General features: G+C 43.3%; 2 protein-coding genes across 3 annotated transcripts in view; one reads left to right on the plus strand and one right to left on the minus strand.

Annotated features, from left to right (window-relative positions):
• The window catches only part of syt18b (synaptotagmin XVIIIb), a 367,435-nt gene that overhangs the window by 186,272 nt on the left and 164,377 nt on the right, over positions 1–16,786 (minus strand). The window lies entirely within an intron of this gene.
• tspan18b (tetraspanin 18b) overlaps positions 1–16,786 on the plus strand; it is a 35,993-nt gene that overhangs the window by 861 nt on the left and 18,346 nt on the right. The gene's annotated exons all lie outside the window — the stretch shown is intronic.

Here is a 16,786-nt window from a genome sequence, read left to right on the forward strand (position 1 = left end):
ATTCTTTGAAAGTAGTTCAATCTTTTCATTTAATTGTGGGTTATAGTGTGAGAAACCTGACAGCAGGGGCAGTCCAGAGCGACGTCTGTCAGTCTCCAAGCTGGCTTTCTTCCCACGGGGGTCCAGCTAAAAAACGGGCAGGCTGTCTGCAGAGACTTATGGAGCCACCAAATGGATGTCTCTCATGGCGCTACCTTCGTTGTAGGGCAGGAGTTCACTGTCAGTTCGCGTTAATCAGAGGGATGCATCATCCAAAATCACCTCCTCCATGTTTCTGTCTGTCAGAGCTCCTCTGGACCAGACATGAAATACTCAGAGACTGAAAGGGCAAATCCGGCACTCTTAGGAAAGTCCCGTACTTGTGGCTTTTCCTAGTAAACTTGGGCTGTTTTTGTTTTTAAACTGATAAGTTGGATAGAGTGAAAAGTTGACGTTCTAACTCACTCAGTATGCAGTGAGAAACTCAAAACATCTGTCACTGAGTGTAACAGCTGGGAATCGGGTTATAATCAGATTTTGCCCAAGGAGATTGGCTCCAAGGGACCCATTAACACGCTCACCGGTGTGTCCAGGTGAGCGTGGTCTGCTGGGCTCTCTCGCCTCAAGTTAAAGTCACTGCCGGGCCCATGTCTCCCCGAGGCTGGTGGTACAGTGTGTCAGGAGAAAGCAGAATCATATCACGCCCCAGCAGCTTGGACAGACTGACAAATCAGCTTCTGTCTTGATAAATGAGCTGAGCTCCACTATACTGCTGCCTCATGTGAAGATTTCTCTCTCTGTCTCTCTTTCTGCTGCCTGCTCTTTGTTCCACCTTATTTATTTTCTTTATTATCATTTTCTCCCCCCTACAAATCAGATGAATGTGAGCTGGTGGCTGGAGAAGAAGCACAGAAACTGGGAACAGAGGCATGTTTGTTCACCATGTTGCGGATGAACATTTGCCTTGTCAAAAAAAAAAAAAAAAAAAAAGACAGAAAGAAAGAAGAGGAGGAAGGGGGAAAAGAAACAGTAGTATTGATGCTTTTGGAGCAGCAACCAACACGGATGACTAAACTCCGCCTGAAGCCTTTCTCTCCTCAGCTTGATTCACATGAGTGTTGGAAAATAGAAATTGTTTTTTTGCTCAGCGATGTTTCCAATACAAGTACAAATGTCAGCAAGGGGCTTTGCAAACCTACAGTGTAATTTATACGGGGAATAAAGGTTAGCAGCAACAATGCAGACTCCGGAGGACAGCAATTAGATGGGAACATGTTTGAGTAGACTCAAGTCTCCGGCGTGCCCGGCTGATATTTATTCCACCTACAGACAGAGAACACCTGGTGTGAGACTTGCCACCGGTGATCAGTGCACTCGTTTTAATAGTGCCTCTGATAATGTGTTGCTCTTAATCACACGTTTATGCGCCGGCGCTGAAGTGAACAGCAAAAACACATTAATAGGAGAGAGAAGGCGAGATGGAAAGAGGGAGAGGAAGTGTGGTGAGTTCTCTGCTCCTGTGTCATTCAGTCCTTGGCAGAGATGGGGAAGTGTGAATTGTAGTGTATGGCAGCTCCCGCTGTGAAGATGGGGTGACTGACTTGATGCCGCCTGGCCTGGCAGTGCATCGCTCATTAAAGGCCTGAAATTAACCAGTCTGCGGTTCCACATGGTTGGGTGCCTCTGATTTCTCTCCGTCCCCTCCTGTTTCACTCTTTCTCTCTTTCTTTAATATCAGCTGATGTGCATGCAAATGACGGGGTGGGGAGGCTGATCACCGACCCTGAGTTTACATTCCTGATTCACTATGCCTCACCATAACCCCCTTCCATCTTCTCTTTCTCTCTCCGTCTGTTGCATCTAATCTATTTTTCCTTCTTCATCTCGTTCCCATCCTTTCTCATCGTACCTTTCTTCGTTCTGCCCTTATACAGTTTGCAGTACACGTCTGTATATTGATGAGTTCAGAGCAGCGGAGGCACAGGGAAAATGAGGCTGGGTCATCACTCTACACTCGCTTTCCCCTGTATCAGCCTCACTACAGCAGCAGTGGTCCGTAGAGATCCCGGAACTAAATGGAGTATCTATTGGCTCAATGAGAAAATTGCTTTTTTCGATTGCTAGAGGACCCTTCATTTAATGTGTGTGATGCAGAGGCCCCGGCCTGTAATGGGTTCGGCATCTTTGTTGTCGAGAGACAGGAGAAAATGAAATTTGCTTTTCAGCTGGCAGAAATAATTTACTTTCTGAAAGGTGTATTTTTCATCAGCTGTTTAAAAGCAGCGAAGGTGCGTGTTGGTGTACGGGCCACGTCTGCGCTTGAATGTCCAAACCGGCGTGTTTTGATGTTCTCTGCTGAGGGCAGTTTTTCCGCTAGAAGTTTGATCACAACACAGCTCTGCTAAAATATAAAGCCGAGGTGGAAAACTTTGCTCCTCCGTGAAAGCAAAACGCAGCAAAGCTCGGTAGAAAAATGAGCGTACGAGGTCAGTGAAGCCCACTACTTCCTCTCGCTGAGGACGCCTGAAACTGTGGCAGGCCAAAACAAGCATGTTGAGATCACAAGTGTCTGATGAGACATTTTGGAGAGCGAAGAAGCAAGCACAAACAACAGCTCTTATCTTGTCCGGCGATGATGCGCAATAAATGGTACTTTCATCCACACTCCAATATGAATTTACACATTAACCTCCTCAGATGAGGCTGCCCTTAATTAGAATAGGAAAAATGTTATTCTCTTTAAATGTGCCAGGCACGGCAACATTTAACCTTGTTCGTACCAGATTATTTACATTCTTGATTGACCTATACTTAGCTTTTATAAGGAAGTGAACAGCTAATATGCACCATCTTTAAAAAGCCAAATCTTTATTGCAGTATTGACCAGCGGTATTGCACATTCTTGGGTTTTCTAGGGTTTAGCTACCCTCCCCATCATCTTCAACCTTCATCCGTTCACGCTTCCATTTTCTGTTTTGTTCTTGGGTATTAGTCGCTGGGGAAGCAGTCTAAGGCATATCCCTTTTTAAATCATTTTTCAATGTGCAAGATTCTCCAGTAGGATTGACTCAGTCCCTAAACCTCTGGAGTAGATGCTTTGAGACTCAAATTTGCTGTGCTGCTGTCGTTGCTTGGAGAGAAGCTCGTTGCAAATCAGAAAACTTTGTCTGGTGAAGTGTGTCATAATTGGGTGTTTTAACCTGAACCGTGATCCTGACCAAACAACTGGAGGAAAAATGGAAAAGGAAAGTGTAAAAATAATCATCTAGGCATTCAAACTCTTTGATTAACAACATCCATCTGGATCGAGGAAAGAGTTTGCATCGGGTATCAACAAATTTTGGTCAGGAGTGAGAAAGTGTTGTGTCAAAGCTGTAGCAGCAAGTAGACACAGTAAATTGTTTATACTGTAAATGTTGCCATAGCGAAAAAGAGACATGGAAATTGTTAAGCATTAGTATGGTTAAGCAAGTATTTTAAACGCTTGCATATCCTTCTAAGGGGACTTTATAATTTTATATTTGATGATTGTATGTGTTTATATGCTAATTCTGGATACCTCACGAGTGCAGTTGCTTGTTAGAACAAAGGTGTGTTGGAAACACAACACACCTAAAAGGTTTTGCTACATCATAGTGCATATAAACTGTTTATTTGAGATGCATATAATTATAAATATTATAAAGTACCAATCAACGTGAATATAAATTCAGTCTTAGCTTGCTGTCGAGTCATGTTTCTGCATGAACACACAATCGTGCACTCCTGTGTCCCCGGTGTGTCTCCATGTGCACCAGGAAGCAGAGAGTGACCTAAACATGGGGCAGTTGGCAGCTCCACACTTCGCTGAGAGCAGGAAGTTGAAGGGGCCTCTTCCGTTTTTATCTGGAGGAAGCAGGACGTCTGTTTGTGCTCAGCCCAAGAATTCTTTGTGCTTATCTAGCGTTCACCCTATTTCCCTCAATAATGGCTGTGCAGAGCAGGTAATGAGGTAAAAGGTATGTATGTGGCAAGCTGGCCTCAGCAGATAGCAGGCTCTCCAATAGGCTTATGGCTCTTAGTTGAGGGCACTCTCAGCCACGTTTCAGATTGTTCAAATATCTCAAAGTCTCCCCCCTGCTTCCCCTCACCAACCCCGCCCTCAAGCCATCTTTCCTTCTGCATAATGTTTTTCAGAATTAATAAACCATTTCACTCAGGTGGCCATTAAAGGCTACTGGTGAGGAACCGCGAGTTATTACACAGAGCGAGCATACTTGCTAAATCCCCTGTGCTTTAGCCGGGAGGTTTCTTCATCACCTTGTGGTCTATTCATCCCCCCCACCCCCAGATGTAGTTAAAGCTGAGAGAGGGGCTTAGGCAGACCAGGAGTCTAGGTATGTGACACGGTGAGATTATCTGCCTGGCTTCAGAGAGTGGAGCGACTTGGTTGTACTGAATGATGTTTAAGTTTAAGCGCGTCGCTGATGCAGAAAGCATTGTAGCAAAGGTACAGCAGAGTGCCTCACAAGTTTTCTTTGCTTTAGGTGTGTAAAAGGGAGGCATTTGTTTTGTGTTTGCGGCTGGGCTCGCTCACATTGGGTTCAGTGCCGGCTCACTGGGCTGATAATCAAATAGTACCAGAGAGGAAGAGTTCATTTTACGGATGCGATTGTTCTCCACGCTCTCTGCCTAACGCTGGCTCTTTCTCACTGTAGATGACTTTTGGCCTCCCTTTTTAAACTGTTTCTTGTCTTCTTTTGCAGAAACGACTCACTCGCTGTTGTACATTGTGATAAAGCCCCTGTGCTCACATGATTCATTAGGCAACTCAAATGGGGGGGGGGATTATACACTGCTTACGAATCAATGAGGAAGGAAAGAAGTGTGTTACAGGAAGAATAACCCATTTTCTACAACAATGGGAAAAGACTCCATTGTAAGACTCCACCATGTTTCTCTGTTTGCACAATGTGCAAAAGCGTCACTCTGATTGTCCACTTCAGCTCCAGTGTTGTGTTTCAAGCATTCTTCACTGTGTGTTTGACTCTCAGCGGTGATGTGAGAATTGGAAATTGTGCAATTATAGAGCTGAAGTGAGTCATCAATGCCAGTCATCAGTCAGTTATTCACTAAGTTTTTCTGATCAACTGTTTGTGTTTTTTAGGGCTGTCGCTGTCTAAATGCCATGTTTTGGCCTTTTGAGCTTCAATGGTAATCGATAGCGAAAAATAATAAGTATCTGCTGGTGTACAGGAGTTAAGATCACATCTGCAATTTCAACATGAATGTAGATTTTTCGCTCAAACACACAGAAGAAGAATATATTTCATACTTTTTTTTTTTTTATTGTTCTCTGACTCGGTGCACCAGTGCTCACCACCCAGAGAGAAGGCAAGGAAAACATTGCTGTGCCAGGAGAGCAAGACTTGCTTGCAAAATGCAATCCTGGTCATCCATTTTTTGTGAGGCTTTTAAAGCCTTTAAATCAGATGCAAAGTCACTACATCTGCATCCAAGCAACAAGGCAAACTGAAGACTGAGCATCATTGCAGTGAGTAAAAAGGATATCAGACAGAGCAGCTTAAGTTATATTTACTCATCTGTAGGTAGCAACAGAAAATTGAACAAAAAACAATACTTTCCCAGCCAATATATGTGTTTTATTGTTTTATTTTGAGTCAAATAAAACCTCTTACCAACCAGTGTACCAGCTGTTTTATTTCTAATTGCACATAAAATTGCAAACTTTAGAAAGTTCCTGCAGTCCCTTATGCATTTAATTGAGCATCCTTGAAGCACATTAGCAGTCTGTGGCTAGCATGAGCGCATTATCTGAGTAGATGTACTGATAAGGAGACATCAGCGGACATGAAAACCCATCGCACTTCGTTTAAGGCCACTGTTGTACTCTTTGGCTGCTTTTTGAGGATGGTACTGGGAGCTGCACTCAGTTCAGATCTGTTTTCACAGCCTCTCCCTGTGACTCACTGGGCCTAATGGTTCTCTGCTCCTGACTCAGGCATTTTTTCTGATGAAATGGGACTCTCTCCCAGCTTCTGGTCTTTTTTTTTCTCCTCCTTTTTTCTGTTGCTTCAACCACAACTGCGTCCCAAATCTCCTCTTTCTGTAGGTTCTTTTCCTCGAGTGCTCGCACTCTGTGCATCCAGGTTTTTGGATAAAAAGGCCATAGCATTACAAGAGTACCCCTATTAGTCATCACAGGCTTTTAAAATGTGCCCTATTTTATTCCATATTCAGCACGGTGCTTTTTATTTCCTCTGCCTACAGGGGATCTGAGCGCCTGTAAATATCCCTGTTTATTTTTAATCACTGACGACGGTCTACACAGTATAATGTGATATGATAATTGTTGCTTGCAAATACAAACACACTTGCTCTTGTCAGAAATTGATTTGGCAATTTAGAGCGTACAAATTATCGTAGGGATGGACAGCAGGTTGTTAATGATGACCCAGATAATTAGGTCATTATCACTGTAAACAAATTAAAGGCATGTTGGTGCTGGATGATACCTCATTAACTCACTTTTTCAAACATTTACATTCTGATTGGAAGTCGGGGAAACAAAGCGGCGAGGGTGGAGTCGCATCAGGTTTAATGATACAGAGCGGACGCTTGGTTGGTGTGTGACGTCGTCTTGTTTGCTGTCTGTTGCTTTTCCAAAGTGGCTGAATTATAGAGTGCTTTTTGGAGATTTATATTCAGCGTGATATCGGTTTGCATCCCGGTCTGTTAATAACACTTTGCTGTTCCAGTCAGTTATACCCATACAAACCTCAAATACAAAACCACAAGTGCACATGAAGCTCTCCCACACACACACACACACACACACACACACACACACACACACACACACACACACACACACCTACACACACACACACCTGCAGCCTGGGTGCTGCTGCTACAACTCTAGTGGAAAATGGGGTTGCTTCATATTTACTGCATATGTCTTTCATATCTGCTTGAATGTGGGTGAAATGTTTTGAATCGCACAGGGGGGAACCTTAGCTAAGCAGAGATTTCTTTATTTTAACCTGGAAGAAAACGTTGTAAACTTCAAGAGACGTAAGTAGGCTAATGTGATTCTTTCACTGCAAACTGATTATGTGCGTTCATATTCACGTTTCAGTCCCTTTTCCTGTCAGCTGGCTGGCTTTGCTGTCTTTATAGCCCACACACCTCGTCCACAGTGCTGCTCCCCCCTGTAGCTCCTGTGGAATAACAGCAATGTTACAGGCCCTCCCACAGGGTCAGACTTGCCACAGGTCTATTAGACATACGGGCTCCCTGTTAGCTTCCAGGGCATCAAGGCCACAGATCGGTTTTTTCTAATTAAAGAAAAAAAAAAGAAGCTCGCAGCAGGTCAGAAGCTGTACCTGGGGAAACTTGTGGGGGGGGGGGCAATAACGGTCTCTCTCCCACCATGATCACAAGCCTCTGAGAGAGACGACTGCATTTACCTCGAGCTTGTTAACAGGAAAGTGAAAATCTTTAAAAGTCGTGGCAGTTTATGTGGCGGGCGTCTGCCTCCGCTGTTTTCTGTTTACATTTTGTAGGCTTGCTTGTGATTCGCTTTACTCGTGCAATAACGTTTTGTCGCCTGAGGTTATGGAGCGTCTTACGAGTGTGACACAGGTGTGCTCCTTGCCGGATTTAGCTTCCCTTCAGCGTCGTCCTTGTTTATTGCACACAGTCGCACTGTTGGACTACATGTGGTTGAAAACTGAAGCTGAACTGTTGCTCGCAATGTATCCCTCAAAGCCAACTGAGGTTGTCCAAGTGAACCAGCATCCTCCAGCAATCCAGAGTAGGCCTGTGTGAAGATCGTAGTGATGGTTCTTGGACAGCCTCCCTGCGTGCTGAACGTCTGCCCCCTTCACGTCTGACTGAATAATTGCCTTTTAACAGCAGATCAGATGTACACGGTGTAGACTGTTATTTTTACTCCTCAAAGGCGAAAACAATTAGACGGCAAAGACGGTACGCACTGCTGCCTCATGACTTTTTCATGGCGCTTTATGAAATTTTTAACCTGCTGCCTCTTTAAAAGTGCGGCGTGCTCGAGACAGCATTCATGGGTCAGTGCACTAAAACCCGGCCTCTGTCCTTTGGGCAAACGGTACGTCAACCCCAGCTGATGTGTTGCAGCCACAAGCAAACCACACCATTAGTATGAAGGAAATGTGCTGCATTTAATATTCTCTGTGGCTTTGCAACTTCCAAGAGGAATTCTTAAGAAGTCATGCGTTTTCTAAGAAGAAAATAGATCTCTTTTTTCTTTTGTAGTTCTTCATGGTAAAATAGTTTTTATTCACTAATAGTTATTAGGGTAAACACAGGCAAACCATGAAGCATAATTCCCTTTTCCTTAATCCGTAACTCTCTGTTGCTTCTTTGCTTTGAAGCTTGAGAAGAGAGTCTGTGGAATTGAAAAAGCTGGCCACTGTTTAATTATTTAAAGTAATATTAAAGCATTTGATATTTTTATGAAAATGTGTTTGATTCCAACATGTCTGACACCAGCATCCAGGGATCACCTTCACGTGTGTTTGTCAAAGATAGCACAGGCAGGACAGGTGTCTCCAGTATGTGAAATCAAATTGGCTGCAGTGCTCATCGATTTAAATGTTCAAAAAGCGAGAACACACCCCCCCCCCCCCCCCCCCCCCCCCCAGATCAGACACACTTGGAGATTTTTTTTTCCCCACTCAGTGGAACATCAGGTGAGCTTGGCTGGCTTCCCGCTCGTTTTGTCACTCGTCTCACGTCAAGATGACAGGCTGCTCGCACAGTGGTCCAATGTACTCTTGACCACCTGGTTGTGACGCTCACAAGTGTGAAGTGTTTGAGGACAAAACAGACAGCTCAGGCAATTTTCCAAGAGTTTGCACCCCGGAGGATTGCTTGCCAGATCGTCTTTCCCGATAACGCTTGGCAGGAGGCAGATCCCATATGAAATATCTCGGCACCGACTATGAAGCCAAAGTAATTTTGTGGGTGTCTGTGAAAACCCCTGGACGTGTAAAGGTTCTTTTTAGCTTAAAAAAAAAAAAATGGTGGTTCTGCTGCTGGCTCCAGACTGCTGCTTTAATTGGACAGATGACAAAACAGGATTTAACAAAGATAAAACAGCTTTTAGATGAATTCCTTTTAATGCTTAAAATTTGGTCTCACAAAAGAAACAATGAGGCAGAGGAAAGCCAATATAGCGGGCAGTTATCACAACCACTTTTGCTTATCTTTGCAGGCATTTTGGAAATGGACAAGCCCCCCCCCCCCCCCCCCTTTTTTTTTTTTTTTTTTTTTAAAATAAGGAACAGATGTCTACCCTTTCCTCACTCAAAACATCTCAGGGTGAGCTATTTGCCACATCGGGTGCGGCCGTGGAGTCTATACACTGTGAGCTTTCAAAACACCCCCCTTCAAATATTTGGTCAGCTCCGTGTGTCTATATATTTATCCTGTTGCTTTTGGCTTGAGCCAAATGTGTGTTGTGCTTCCAAGAAGCTCAAGACTTTGCAGACAGCAACTTTAAAGAAAAAAAAGGAAAGAAAAGAAAGCGTTCCATATCTCCTCCTGCATCACCACAGCTCATTATACGGGATATCATCTGTAATCTCCCTCTGCTTTGTTCATCTCTTCACCATTTGGTGGCTCACATAAACACAAGTCCCACGCCGTGAAAAGTAATGAGTTGCATCTTATATTTGTTCTCTAGGCTTAAATGTTGTTTGCAGCTGTTTGTAGATATATTTTTGTTGTTGTTAAGACTATATAACAGACCCCTTGGATACCTTTGATCTGCAGTACTCCTCTGCTTCAGCTCGCAGGATTGCTGAATGTGCATCAGTCTTTTTTTTTTTTTTTTTTTCATTTTAAAATCAGTCAGACGTTTAAATAAACACATAATCTGTAATGTGTTTCGCCATAAATATCCCAGCGGTGGTCACTCCTGTGGTCCTGTTTCAGGACTGTGGGAGCACTAAGTGGACTATTTATTTATAACTGTTAGCCTGTGCTACCCCGCAAAAGCTGCAGTGCACGCTTGAGCGCATTACTCACAATTTCGTCACCATCCCAATTAATACTCAAGACGGCATCAGCAGCATCTGCATCAGTCCCTCTGCTTGAGTTCAGTTGAGTTGAGAGAATTAAAAGTATATCAGCAGCGGTGTGATTGCTATTCTGAGCTTGTTATCGGCGTGTGCAACCATGAGCAGGTTCGCAGAGAAGAGTCTGCATTACAATTATGTCTGTTTTCATAGTTTAGCATTTTTGTTTTTTTTGTTTTTAGTTTTAAATCGAAACCAATAATTTCAGATGGGTTTGACCTCACCGTGTTGCCCGTGCTTCTACGACCGCAGTCCTCCCCGTACGATTGTCTCAGATCCATCATGTTCTGTGGTGTAAATCTATTGACTTGTGTTTCTTCTGGGACTTAATCTTGGAGCCTCTCCAAGCAGCTCAGTTTCCATCCTCTCCCTATCTTTCCTCCCTCTCCCATAAATCAATGTGATGTAATTGCATAAACTCCCTTTCCCACATCTCAGGACTGGAGGCAGATCATTCTCAGGGAGAAAGTGTTTCAGTGTGGCCTGTTAACCTTAACCCTCAGATTCCCACATTTGTGATGTCCGTGTCTTGTGAAAGTTTCATGTTGACCTTTAATAAAAAAAAAGAAAGAAAAGAAAAAAGCAGTGTTTGCAGAGTTTATTTCATTGGTGATATTTGGTGTTTCGTTTTTCCAAGCAGCAGGACTGTGGAAGTGAACTTTCTCACAAATGGCACTGGCTGTTTACATCTGGCTAATTTACTCTAAGATCAGCAGATTAAATCTCATTTCTCTGAGTGCTTTTTGTGTTTAGCCAAGCATGATTTCTCCTGACGTCTCCTCATCGTCAGGAGTCTCACTAGGTTCCCTCGGCCTATTGAAGGAATGTTTCTCAAAGCACTTCTGCATTTTCACGAGATTGGACCGTGGCAATAGTCCAGCTTCCATTCCCCCTCTTTTTCCACATTTCATTGCCTTCCTGGCTTCCTCTTTCATTCAGATATCTCTCAGCTTTGTCCGAGGAGAATCGAGCGTAGAGTGAACCGGTGTGGAAAGGTTTTGCAGTGAGCAGGAGTCTTACTCACACACTTTGTACTTATACTTTATCCAGGTTTCATCATTCGTCCGCTGCTCCAGTAATCCTCCCGCCATGAATCGCACCCTGCTCTCATGGTGATAAAATGATTTTTTTTTTCTGGCTCACGCTGAAACACACTTCCACGGTATTTGGCTATTAGCGCAGGCATATTTGACAGTGTGAGAGACAAAACACATGTGTCGCTCTCAGTTGTGAGTTTGTCACAGCTTGTTACCTGCTGCTTGTTACCGCAGCTGCCACATACAGGCCGACATGGATGAGGAATTCTGAGGGATACAGGGTTCTTTGGCATATGTGCAGCTTTATGAGGAGTTCCCAGTGTGGAGCCTGTGTGCCGAGGAAATGATCCAGATGCAAAGCTTCTGGCTCTCATAACCCAGTGGGACACCTGCCTTACTGCTCCCGTGCAGCCCTCTGCAAAGTCCACAAAAACGAAGGCTACCATCTTTCCTTGGAAGGAGGAGGAGTCATAACGTGCTGCTGCATATCAGGCATGTGGAGTATTTGTGTTGCTTGTATTGCATGTCTCTGGTTTAGGAGTTTCAATTTAAAGCCGTTGTTGAATTCACCTAAATGAAAACTCTTAACAGATTAAATGTTGAACTGGTTTTGCCGGGTGTGATTATTTTAAAAACCATGTTTAATTTTCCCAACATGCGTCTGATAGATGGAAAAAGCTGCTGGACAACCCGAATAAATGCCTCGGTGTTTGTCAGCCGCAGAAAACTGCCAAACCACGCTGTGATTAACTGGCTTATGCTGAAATGGCTAATGTTTTTCTTTATTTCTCAATAAATTGGGCTCAAAAGGTTTTGACATTCACATAATTTACTGCAAGATGAAACCAACATGTCACAGTCTTAATTGCAGGCAAATGTAAAAAATATTATAAACTTCAAGCATATTTCTTTTTTTTTTATAAATATAGTAAACAAGGGGTTTTTGCTGTGTTTACAAACCTAAAGGAGAGCCAAAAATGTATGTATATTTATGTTATCTGGATTATTTTTGTTCACATTAAGCATCTCTTTGAGGTATGAAATCAAAATGACATCAGATCCTGGATATATATCAGGATGTCCTGCAGTCTTTCTCTGTGTGTGTTTGTACTTTTTCTTTAGTAATGCGACCCACATGTTTGCACGCTAATAAGCCCAACATGTGTTGTTATAGCCCAGCCTTTACAGCATTGTTCCCCTTGTTTGAACACAACAACAACTTGCAAACAGCGGTTTTAGAACTTAAAATACGCCGACAAAATAGTTTTTGTCAGTCGGTGCATCATCATCATCTTATTTCTGAAGTAGGAAGCTTCACTGGGGTGTGTTCACCAAGGTATGTAGTGAAAACCATTAAGAATTGGAACCAGATCTGATGCTGTAAGTACCAGGCAGTGATCCAGACATTGCTCCTTTTTGGGATTTATACGTTAGTTGTGCCAAAGGTTTTTGTTTTCATTCATGCGGCAGTGTGATGTACAAACTGTTACAAAGTGGCCATGGAGCAAATTCAGATTAACAAAAGCAAAACATCACTGGCTTGGCACAGCCTGTCAAGCGTATGGACGTTTCAGAAGAGGAAGGAGTCCAAGTCACTCCTCCTCCTCCTGGTTTTAATCATGAAAATAAGTTTCATCTGGTCCCATTGCGCACATATTCTTGCTTCCACTTCTTGTGTCTCTTTTGCATTATGATGTTTACCGCTCATGACCCACTAAATAGAGTCATGAGCTTCAGCTGACAGAAAGGTCAAGGTGAGAAAGATCATATCCCATGGCAGCTAATCTCACAGGTACAGGATGTTTCTCTCTGCCATTTCTACATCTCTTCTCAGAGATGTAGGGAATCAGATCTTCACAGCTATACAAAAAACACTATTACCTCACGGTATTGCAGAAACATTTAAGTGAAGCCTAGAAATGGTTTCCAGATGTTTGTTTTTTTTTTTTTGTTTTTTTTTTTTAAAGTAGCTTGTTGGGTGTATAGGACAACAGTGGGCCAATATTTCTACAGCGTGCTTCGGGGGGAGTCAGGATATCATACGCTGTTGTACAAAATGTAGCTGATTCATAATATATTTCAGTCTCTTAGGTGCAGCAGATATCTGTATTTGTTCTATACATGCATAATACATCATTTTGTAAAACGGTCTTCTGTTTGCAGCATCGAGCCTGATCTGTATGTGCAGGCTGACTGACAAGCTGTCATTGCTATAGCTGTAAGTGACCAACAAAAAATAGGCTGTCAGTTACTCAGGAGACGCTGCCAAAAGTTCCATATTTTAAATTGTTAGTAAATGGTGTTTATTTTATGTTTTCAGAAGCTTTGGGTTTTGTTGCAAAGATTCAAAATATCAATGTGCAGACACTGCATTGAGCTTTAGGACCTTTAACTGGGATTGATAAATAAAACAACAATTAGTGATCGGAACCAGCTGAGAATGGTTTCCAAATGGTCTAATCCAGGGGTGCCCAATCCCGGTCCTGGAGAGCTACCGTCCTGCAGCTTTTAGATGCATCCCTACTCCAACACAGCTGAATCAAATGGTTTGATCTCTTCAGCATGCCATCATGTTTGGCAAGGGCCTGATAACAAGCCATTCATTTGATTCAGGTGTGTGGGAACAAGGATGCATCTAAAAGCTGCAGGACGGTAGCTCTCGAGGACCAGGATTGGGCACCCTTGGTCTAATCGATCAGAATCTATCAGAATCGTTTGCCTTCCAGCTAATCAATTCCTTTCATCAGTACGGGCATGCTGTTGTAAGACTTACATGCAGCAAAACAATGATATGAAACTTTTACAAACCTCAAACAAGCACTGTTTGTATGCTGTATATAGACTTGGAGATCACATAGATCAAAAAGGGACGGTAATCAAGAACTAAAAAGTAAACGGAATCAATAATGGGATTGGTATCAGTTGTATCAGTATACATCCCATGTTACAGCTCTACTAATGAAAAAAATGTCTACAATAGTCTGATCTAATAGTTTGAACTGAGCGCAGATCTGGCGTTGTTTCTTTTTGTGTACACGAAACACTTTATGAAAACTGTGCTAACTTCCTCTCTGTGCATGCAGCTTGGATTTTCTTCCAAATTCCTCTTAGATTTGAAGCTCCCTGAGCTCACTTCTGCACAGTTCTCAAGACTTACTGACTGAGGGATTTCTGTGGGTTGGAAAATGATTATCCTGTGGCTGTTCGACAGCTCGCACCTCTGGCGGTGAACAAACTGGATTTAGCAGCCTCAGCCCCCTCCCCCTTTGTGTATCTAGTAATGAACTCTTACCTTGGCTTGGAAGGGTGCACTGCTGCTATCCTTTCTGTGTTTTTGTAACCCTCACTAAAAAAACCTTCCTCTTAATTGTGTCCCATGGGTCCCGAGCTCTCAGTATTCACAGCCTTTCCTGTCCCTCTTACTGATCCTCCTCCTCTCCCAACCTTAGCCCCATCATCCCAATTCGACAGGTTTCCTCTTTAATCGCTTGACTTCAAAGCGGTATTTTGATGCCCCCTCCCCAGGCCCCTGGCTCCTCGGAGATAAGGAGAGGGCTAGACTTGGGGGCCTGGGAAGTAGGGTGAAAGTGTGGTGGTGCACAAAGCAGCTGGTTAAGTTAGACAGGCATGGGTTAAAGAAAATAAGTAGTTCAACTGCTTTTTTTTTAATCACTTTGTCACAAGAGAGAAATTGCTGTTGTGTTTTTAGAGAAGCAAGTCGCACACCTGAAAGGCTCTGTGTAAGACATGTCTCGCTGTTCTTTGCAGAGGTGAGAGGTACAAGCTCCTGCCGGAAAAAACCTGGCGAATAGAGACGAGCCCTGGCTAATGTTTGCCACAGAGGTTGGACACAGTGTCATCTTTCATCCACATCAAAATAGCACCCTCCAAACACACTTCCAAGAGCTGCATTCTCATCAGGTTCCCATTTAGCTCAAAGCGATTAACACTGAGAAAACACAAGGCTTGCTTAATGAGTTCAGTCTGCATCTTTTAGCTGGAAAAATAGTGCACCCCAAATGCATGAATACGCTCTTGCCCCGCGTGTAACCTCCCCGGAGCACCTACTGTAGCGTGAGGAACAAAGAAGAATTGGGTTTGCTGTGGCCAGAGAGGAAAGGGTGAGTGATTAGCTGTTGGATGCCCTCTGATCAGTGCAGGGATTGTTTCTCCATCGTGCTGGTTTATCTTTGTCTCTGGTAGTTGACTCGCACTGTTAGATCAATAAATCCAGATGGAGTAAGGCGATAATTCTGCCTCAGCATTGCCCTCATTAAAGAGGACGCTCAGGAGATGTATAGCTGCCGGCAAGTGGCCTCCTTCTCATTTCTGTAATATTAGAGTTTGATGTATATGGCGAAAGATCACCAGGGAGGAATGACATCCAGAGCTGTAGATTTTTCCTTTAAGTGTCTTTATGAAAGTTGGATTTGAGCCGTAAACCGCCCCTTAGGTTATTATCTCCAAATTTGGAGTTCCTTGTAAAGCTCAGGGGTTTGCTCTTTGTCATCATTAGTGAGAAGTTGAAGTTAAACCCAATTATAATGTGTAGATGGAAATACTGTCTATTCCTGTACTGTTGTCCTTTCCACTTCCTTTCCTCAGAGGAAGTGCCACAGCTCAAACTGGGTGCTGTGCTCTGACTTCTGACATGTCACAAAAGGTTTCCTGCCTAACATGCAAATTGGCCTGTGCTTAAAAAAATGTTATTAAATCAACGTGTCTTGGATGAGCACAGAAAGTCATGCGTGTAATGTTAGATTATTAAAAATCAATGTGGTCGACTGTGTTCAGTGACTCAGCTGTGGTGAAGCCTCGCAGGCAGCTAGCAGCTACAGCTGTCAGTGCCACTCAAAGCTGTCAGGCCCTAATAACTCAAACATTTAGCATTAGTGAAGTTTGAATGGAATCGAAAATACTTTATTGTTGTTATACAAGTATACCGATGTTTAGACTGCCATCTCTCCTATGTTCACCGGGAAAAATGAACATAAATAGATTATTATTCAAGATGGAGTGGTTATATAGGGGTGCAAAGATAGTCCTGAAAGTTATTGTCAGTGCATGTTGTTCTAGTGTATGGGGGGGTTGGGTGGGGGTGATGAAGGCCATAGCTCGGGGGAAGCTCAGCTTGTGTGGGACTGTATTAATTTGTTTGTCTATCTGTTTGCCTGATGGCTGAAGTTCAAATCGAGGCTGACCGGAGGGGAAAGTGTCTGAATTGAGGCTTTTGCCTTCTTCAGACGGTTAGTGTAGACATCTCTGTGGTGTCATAGCTCCAACCCTACCACATGCTAGGCAGTCTTCACCAACAGTGTAGGTCCTTCTGCTCAGCAGCTGTGCTGTTTGTGAGGATGCTTTCAAAGAGAGTTTCATTCAGCAGCAGCAGTTTTTGTGGGGGAGCTGTGCTTCAACTTGATGAGTTATTGAAAAGATGAACTCACCTTACAGTTCTTATGAAGGTGGGTATTAGTTATAGAGACCAAAAGCTTCTTTGTACAAAGCTATAGATGTGTCTTTTTCTTCTATAAAGTGATGCATTTTAACAGCGGACTCCATCTGGTTTGACTCACTTTTGAAATTGGCCTCAAGTGCCGATTGGAGGAACTGCAGATTTTGGCACTTTGTGGTGGGTTCATTGTTCAGTTC

This window comes from Astatotilapia calliptera, chromosome 7 (genome assembly GCF_964374335.1).
Source record: "Astatotilapia calliptera chromosome 7, fAstCal68.1, whole genome shotgun sequence".
Lineage (NCBI taxonomy): Eukaryota > Metazoa > Chordata > Actinopteri > Cichliformes > Cichlidae > Astatotilapia > Astatotilapia calliptera.